Source organism: Gymnogyps californianus, unplaced genomic scaffold (assembly GCF_018139145.2).
Source record: "Gymnogyps californianus isolate 813 unplaced genomic scaffold, ASM1813914v2 HiC_scaffold_44, whole genome shotgun sequence".
Classification (NCBI taxonomy): domain Eukaryota; kingdom Metazoa; phylum Chordata; class Aves; order Accipitriformes; family Cathartidae; genus Gymnogyps; species Gymnogyps californianus.
The window spans coordinates 391,432-399,055 of NW_026114334.1; the positions used below are offsets into that span (position 1 = coordinate 391,432).

Sequence of the window (7,624 nt, forward strand, 5' to 3'; positions counted from 1 at the left end):
TTACAACGTGCTATTCAGCGTATCGCAGGCAAGAACTCGCCTCTTGAACGCGAGGGCATAGATTGGTCTGTTTACCCAGTCAGAGACCACGGGCTTGGCGGAAGCTGCCGGGGGGGGACACCAGCGACAGCGGGTACGGGGGACCAGTCCGCTCGTGCGGCAGAGCAGCTCCGAGCCGAACACCCGGCGTTTCTCGCAACTCCACCGGCAGCCGTGCCGGGCATCTCCCTGCCTGTAAAATCCCAGTTCCGAGGTTGCAAAACAGCCTCCGGCCACCACGGCGGTGCGGGCGCTGCAGCCGCCGCTCCGCCGTCGCTCCCGCTCCCAGAGCCGCCCGCGGAAGCGCTCCACAGCGCACCCGGCTGCAAGCCCTGCTTCAGCTGCGGGATTGCATTGTGCCTGATAACATCGCTGTTGGTCAGCGTCATTCTCCAAACCAATATGCGGCGGGAATGAGAGTCTGGGCTTGCAGCGACTGACAACCCTGCGCGAAATTGTTCTCTTTTGTTCAAGACACTGACTGGATATTCTAGCGCCTTCTGTTAACGACTCCAGACTATGCTACGAAGTAAAAGCATCCAAGAGCTCTGTTTCTAAAGTTAAGATTGCTTTATGTTTCTAAAAGAATACTGAAATATTTCCTGATAGTGTACGTCTATAATAAATCCCGTTCAGATCTTCAATTCGTTACTGCAGTCAGGGAAACCAAGAGAAACCGTACGGAAGCCAAGCCCCTGCCCCAAACGGTCGGCATTAAGAGACTCCATATCGCCCCTCATCATAGCCCGAGGAAACGAATTGCTTCCCACACCTGTGCGCAAGTGCTGTGTTTTTGCATCCTCTTCTACAGAATTACTTAAACCTTCTTATGAACTTAACCAGAAGATTCTCCTTTAGGAGATGGCGGTTTGCTGCTCCTGCCTTCTATCACATCCATGTGAATTAAGGAAAGAAAGCGACAGCTCTCCAGCTCCGGGATAAGCCTTGGTACTCACAAGTGAACCAAAGGAGACTAGAACACAATCCCCAGCAAATACACAAAGCACTCAAACGTAAAGCCCTTACTAAGTGATCTAAAATAGATGCAGGAAGAAAAGAGAAATTCATGGGACATGCTCACGTTTTTCTATGGATCAGCGGGAGATAACCTACTCCTACGATTTTTTCAAAACGAACATGAAGTTTTCAACTTTCTTTACTGGTTTTCGGTACACCTATAAGCACCATTCTGGTCAATTTAGAACCAACGATCTGTGATTTTATCTTTTAGTCAACCTACTTCGTCTAAAACGCTGCTATTAGTACAAAACCCAACAAAATATACGTTCTCAAAAGAAATATACTGCTTTACATATATCACTTTGGTATAAAACTATGGTAGTTATCCATATAAAACTATGGTACTTATCCAAACGGGTATCTGGCGAATTGAACGGGTAACGCGAAAAATAAGTATATCATTATATATTACTACCCCGGCAGCCCTACAGACTTCGTTGTTACGCTAATAACGAAAATTAAATCGGCTATAAGAGAGCTTCGCTTTTCCCTGTAGAAGTTGTATCCAGTTTCTAACATCAAACAAGGAACACTAAGCATGACGCTAACATCCCATCTCAAAGAGTGCTTTGGACCTAGTCTCGATGAGAACAGAGTCGATTCAGTGCCATCAGTGCATGGCCAGGATTAGCTGCTTCGATAACGATGTTAAAACAACCCGCTAAGTAATCACTCTCCACACAGGGAAATCAATGTGGAAACCAGTATCGAAAACTTCTTGCTAGCTGAATCTGTGTTTCCCTGCTGCTTCTGCTCTACTGCTGGGAGAACCAAAAGTTTTCAACCTACTATTCAATACTGCATATAGAAGCTCTCCCTTCTGCTTTTCCCTTAACCAGTCTTCCTCCTTCTCTCGACTCCCACCAACTTTCAGCTCTTGGGGTGGATGGGGTAGAACAGACGCCACAACACTACAAAGAGAGCGGGATCAGGTCGTGGGGAGAGGCACAGGGAGGCCAGGGAGCACCCCCTCCCTCAAACAGCTCTCCAGTTTTTCATGAAGCATCTTGTATCTCACTCCATTTTACCCCACATTTTAACCGGACTTCCAGAGGCAGAGCAGTACTCACGACCTCCACCAACGTTTCTTCCCCTCACTGCACCCCACAACTTCATGTATTTCAGCTTCTTAAGATTGGCGAAACCCACCAACCAGCGAGCTTCTGAATCAATAAATCGGAGCGAGCCTTGGCGCACATGAACGCAGTATTCTTCAAACCAAGAGTAACCACAAAAGATAACTAATTACAGTCATCCTGAAGGGAGTTACCAAACTCCTGGGTACCTCCCGGGTGTTTTCACACGTTGAAAGACACTGAAAAAGGGAAATAAAAGATTCGCTAACACCGACTACTGCCATTTGACGCCAAGTAGCAGGGGAAAAAAAAAATCTTACAACGCTAAGAATATGTTTAACCATAACTTCCTACGCAAGAAAAAAGAAAAGCACACATGGAAATTTTGCGAGGCATTCAGGTACTCAAACAATGAAATTTCGAAAGGCGAACACGCCTGTCTAACGCGGACACTACGGCTACCTCCAACAGCAATAGAAGGCTAGGACACGTATTGTAAAATTATTACCACAGAAAAGGTGTTTTAATACACAGATGATCCATGAAAAGTGACACGTAAATAGAACTACCCAAGAGAAGGGAAAAAAAATATTTGCGAATACACTTACCACCCTGAGGCAAGTGGGGAGAGAGACGGCCCCTTCCCAGCAGAACCGTTCTCTGCCGCGGGGCCGGGCGGCGGCGGGAAGTTGGGGCTGAAAACCATCAGGTCGCTCTTGCCCGCGCCGTCCGCCACGCACAGGCTCCGGCTCTGGCGCTGCGAGTACGACCAGCTCCCCACTTCGCTGGCGCACACCAGCGTCGCCGGCCCGGGCCCCGACACCACGGCCGCCCGCGGCGACCACCGCGACGCCCCGTACAGCACCACCGCCAGCACGAACACGCTCGACACCGCGCAGATGGCCACCACCAGCCACACGTTCGTCGCCGACGCCGACGCCGGCGCCGCCGCCCTCCGCCGGCCGCAGCCCCGCTCCCGACGACGACGACGACGACGAGGAGCCCGCGGCCGCCAGCGCCGCCTCGGCGCCCTCCACCAGCGACACGCTCAGCGTGGCCGTGGCCGAGCGCGCCGGCTCCCCGTGGTCCCGCACCACGATCACCAGCCTCTGCCGCGGGCCGTCCGCCTCCTCCAGCGCCCGCGCCGTGCTCACCTCGCCGCTGTACAGCCCCACGCGGAACGGGCCCTTCCCCCGCGGCTCCCACAGCTCGTAGCGCAGCCACGCGTTGTAGCCCGAGTCCGCGTCCACCGCCCGGATCTTCGCCACCACCTGCCCCGCCGGCGCCCCCCGCCGCCCACGCCCACAGCGCCCCCGAGACCGGACCCGACGACGACCAGCCCGACGCCCCGGGCCCCGGCCCGACGCCCGGCGCCGGCAGCAGCGCCGGCGCGTTGTCGTTCTCGTCCACCACGAAGAGCTGCACCGTGGCGTTGCCGCACAGCGGCGGCTCCCCCGCGTCCACCGCCCGCACCTCGAACTCCAGCACCTGCACCTCCTCGTAGTCCAACGGACGCAGCGCCCACACGCGCCCGCTCTCCGCGTCCACCGACACGTAGCTCGACGCCGCCCGCCACCCCCGCCCGCCCCCGCGCCCCCGCCCACGCCCTCCGCCACCGAGTACCTCACGCGCCCGTTCCCCGCCTCGTCCGCGTCCCGCGCCCACAGCCGCGCCAGCTCCGCGCCCGCCGCGTTGTTCTCCCGCGCCAGCACCGTGTACACGGCCTGCGCGAACGCCGGCGCGTTGTCGTTCACGTCCGACACCGGCACCCGCACCCCGCGGCTGCCGCGCAGCGGCGGCGCCCCGCCGTCCTCCGCCCGCACCTCCACCTCGTACTCCGACACCCGCTCCCGGTCCAGCGCCTCCCGCAGCACCAGCGAGTACGAGCCCGCGAACCTCGCCACCAGCCCGAACGGCGCCGGCGGCCACACCGCGCACCGCACCCGCCCGTTCGCCCCCGAGTCCCGGTCCGACACGCTCAGCAGCGCCACCACCGTCCCCACCGACGCGTCCTCCGGCACCGGCACCGACAGCGACGTCACCCACACCTCCGGCGCGTTGTCGTTCACGTCCACCACCTCCAGCTCCACGCTGCAGTGACCCGACAGCGGCGGTGTCCCTTTGTCTCTCGCTTCAATGCGAAAATCAAATATCCTGACTTCTTCGAAGTCCAGGGCGCCCGTGAGACGGATCTCCCCGTCTTCGGATTGACGGTAATCACATCTCTTCTCACGGGAAGGAAGTTGGTCGCGGTGTAGTCACCTCACTGTTAATGCCCTCGTCCGGATCCGTGGCGTTCACCCGCACCACCAGCGTCCCCTCCGCAGCGCTCTCCGGCAGCTCCACTTTATACACCGACTGGTTGAACTGGGGCGCGTTGTCGTTCACGTCCAGCACCGAGATCACCAGCTCCATCGTGCCCGTCAGCGACGGCCGGCCCCCGTCACTCGCCGTCAACACCAACCGGTGCACAGGCATCGTCTCGCGGTCCAGAGATTTCGTTAAAACAAGATCGGGTACAACATTTCGCTCATTCGATTTCTGTAAATCCAGACGAAATGCTCGCTGGGGCTGAGTGTATAGGAGAGCTGCGCGTTGGCTCCGATGTCTGCATCCGACGCGCCCTCCAGCGGGAACCGAGAGCCGGCAGGGGAGAATTCCGCGATGCTGAGGTTTTTCCGGGCGGCGGGGAAGAGCGGGGCGTTGTCGTTGATGTCGGTGACCTCCAGCTCCACGTGGAAGACGCGCAGCGGCCGCTCCACCAGCACCTCCAGCCGCAGGGCGCACGGCGCGCTCTTCCCGCACAGCTCCTCCCGGTCCAGCCGCGAGCTCACCACCAGCGCCCCGCTCGCCCCGCTCACCTCCACGCTCGCCCGCCGGCCCTGCGCCACCAGCCGCAGCCGCCAAGCCTCCGCCTCGCCCGCCTCCAGGCCCAGGTCCTGCGCCAGCCGGCCCACCACCGTCCCGGCCTTCGCTTCCTCCGGCACCGAGTACCGCACCTGCCCGACGCCCAACGCCCACCCCGCCTGCAGCAACAGCACCCGCACCACCGCACCCCAACACACGCCCATCGCTGCCGCCGCCGCCGCCGCCGCCGGCACCCGCCCGGGCCCCGCACGGCTCCCCGCCGCCGCCCGGACGCACCGCCTCTCCTGCCCGCCCCGCGCCGCCCCCCGCGCTCACAGCCGGGCTCTCCGCCGCACCGGCGCGGAGCCGCCTCGCCGCTCCGCCGCCGTTTCTGAGCCTGCAGCGACACCCTGTGCTGCTCCGCCGCCTCACACGCTCCCCACCAGCGCCCGCGCCGCCGGCCCCGCGCCGCTCATCTCCTCTCTCCTCTCTCCCTGCCCTTCGCCTCTTCCTTTCGCTTCTTTCTTGTCCTCTTTTTTTCCCCGCTCCTTACTTCTTTCTTCCTCGCGTGCTAGTCTTTGCTTGCACAGATTCCTTTCCTTCCTCTTCCTCTGTCTTTCTTCTTTTCTCTTCTTCCTTCCTTCAATGCTCTCTTTGTTCGTTTCTTTCTTCCGCTCTCTTTCTTTCTTTTTCTTTCTTTTCTTTTTCTCTTTTCTTTTCTTTTCTTTTCTTTTCTTTTCTTTTCTTTTCTTTTCTTTTCTTTTCTTTTCTTTTCTTTTTCTTTCTTTCTTCTTTCTTTCTTCTTTTTCTACTCTCTCTCTTTCCTCCGTCTCCTTCCTTTTCTTTTGTTCTGTCTCCTTTTTCGCTTCCTTCTTCTTTGCGATCTTGCCCTGCACCGCCCTCTTCTTGCCTCCCCTTTTGCTGCTCCTTCCCTGCTTCTCTCTTCTTTACTCCGCTCGCAGCTCGTCGCTCGCCTCCGGCGCGCGGCGGACACCCTCACACACGGAGCCATCAGCGCTAATTGCGGGCCATCAGCGCCGGAGCGCGGTACTCTAACCAAGCGGAGGCTCTTAGGGACCAACTCCCTTCAGCGTCTAGTAAGGTCGGTGCACGCTGGTAATCTCCTCTACGATTTCGGTCTTTCGCGCCTTTGTCATCTTCCTTTCTTCCTTAATTACTTCCTTGCTTCATTCCTTCCTACTTTTTTCTTCTTCCTTCTTTCTTTCTCTTCCTCTCTTTCCTTCTTTCTTTCCTCCTTCTCTCCCTCACCACCTTTCTGTGAACAGTGACAGCGTCGGTGCAGTGTACTAAACTCATTTATCGTCTCTTCCTTTCTCGGTCTTCTTTTTTTCTACTGCTTGCCTCGTTCTTGTTTGCTTATCTTTCCATCCATTGTTCCTTCCTTCTTTCCTTCTCTTCTTTCCCCTCTTCTTCTCGTCTTCTCTTCCCTGTCCTCCTCCCTCCTTCGCTTTTTCTTCCCTCTTTGCCTCTTCCTTGTCTCCTTTACCAACAGCTTGTCTAGATGACTACACCGCTCTCGCCATGGAGCACGGACATGCCCTGGGGCAAGAGCTCTTTCCTCTTCCTCAACACTTTTCACCAAGCCTTGCACACCCTCCTGAAGTACCGACCTCAGCTCCATTCAGCAGGAAGAGAGAACGTTGGTGCATGCTAGTAATCCCCTCTATCATCTCTTCCTTCCTTCCTTCCTTGCTCTTCCTTCTTTCTTTATTCCTTACTTGCTTTCTCCTTACATACAGTCCTTCCTTTCCTTCTTCCTTTCTCGTTCTTGCCTTCTTTCTTTCTCTTTCATCCTTCTTTTCTCTCTCTGCCTTTTTCTTTTTTGCCTCGCCCTGCCCTATCCTTGCCTCCTCTTCTCTTCTCCTTCCATACTTGCTCCTTCTTCTCTTTTTCGCCTTTACCAGAATATTTCCTACATGTCTGCACCACGTTTGACAAGAAGCACGGGCATGCCCTTTGGCAAGAGCTCGCATTCCTCTTCCCTTCCACCTTCCATCCCTCCGGACAGGGAACAACCTTCCTGCTTTCCGCCACTCTGTGCAAGACAGACAGACTGCCCCTCCACCTCTCCTTTCCTTCTGGAAGAAGAAACACTCTTCACCCTCCAGCACTCTCAAGGACCCAGCAAGTAACAGAGCAAGGCCCGTTATCGAGACCACCTGAGGAACTAAGTTTACGGTCGCATCCAGAGAGTGGTGCTCAACGGCTCAATGTCGCGATGGAGATCAGTGACGAGTGGTGTCCCTCACGGACCCCTATGGGGACCAGTACTGTTTATATCTTCAATCAACATAGACAGTGGGATCGAGCGAACCCTCAGCAAATTTGCAGGTGACACCAAGCTGAGTGGTGCGGTTGACACGCCTGAGGGATGGCATGCCATTCGGAGGACCTGCCCAAGCTTGAGAAGTGGGCCCATGTGAACGTCATGAGGTTCAACAAGGTCAAGTGCAAGGTCCTGCACGTGGGTCGGGGCAACCCCCGGTATCAATACAGGCTGGGGCATGAAGGGAGAGAGCAGCCCTCCCGAGAAGGACTTGGGGGTACTGGTGGAGGAAAAAGTGGGCAAGAGCCAGCAATGTGCACTCACAGCTCAGAAAGCCAACCGCATCCTCACGAGC

At 56.7% G+C, this 7,624-nt stretch overlaps 1 pseudogene; it reads right to left on the minus strand.

Annotated features, from left to right (window-relative positions):
- Nucleotides 1–5,206, minus strand: LOC127028844 (protocadherin alpha-2-like; annotated as a pseudogene).
- Between the last annotated feature and the right edge of the window lie 2,418 nt (nt 5,207–7,624).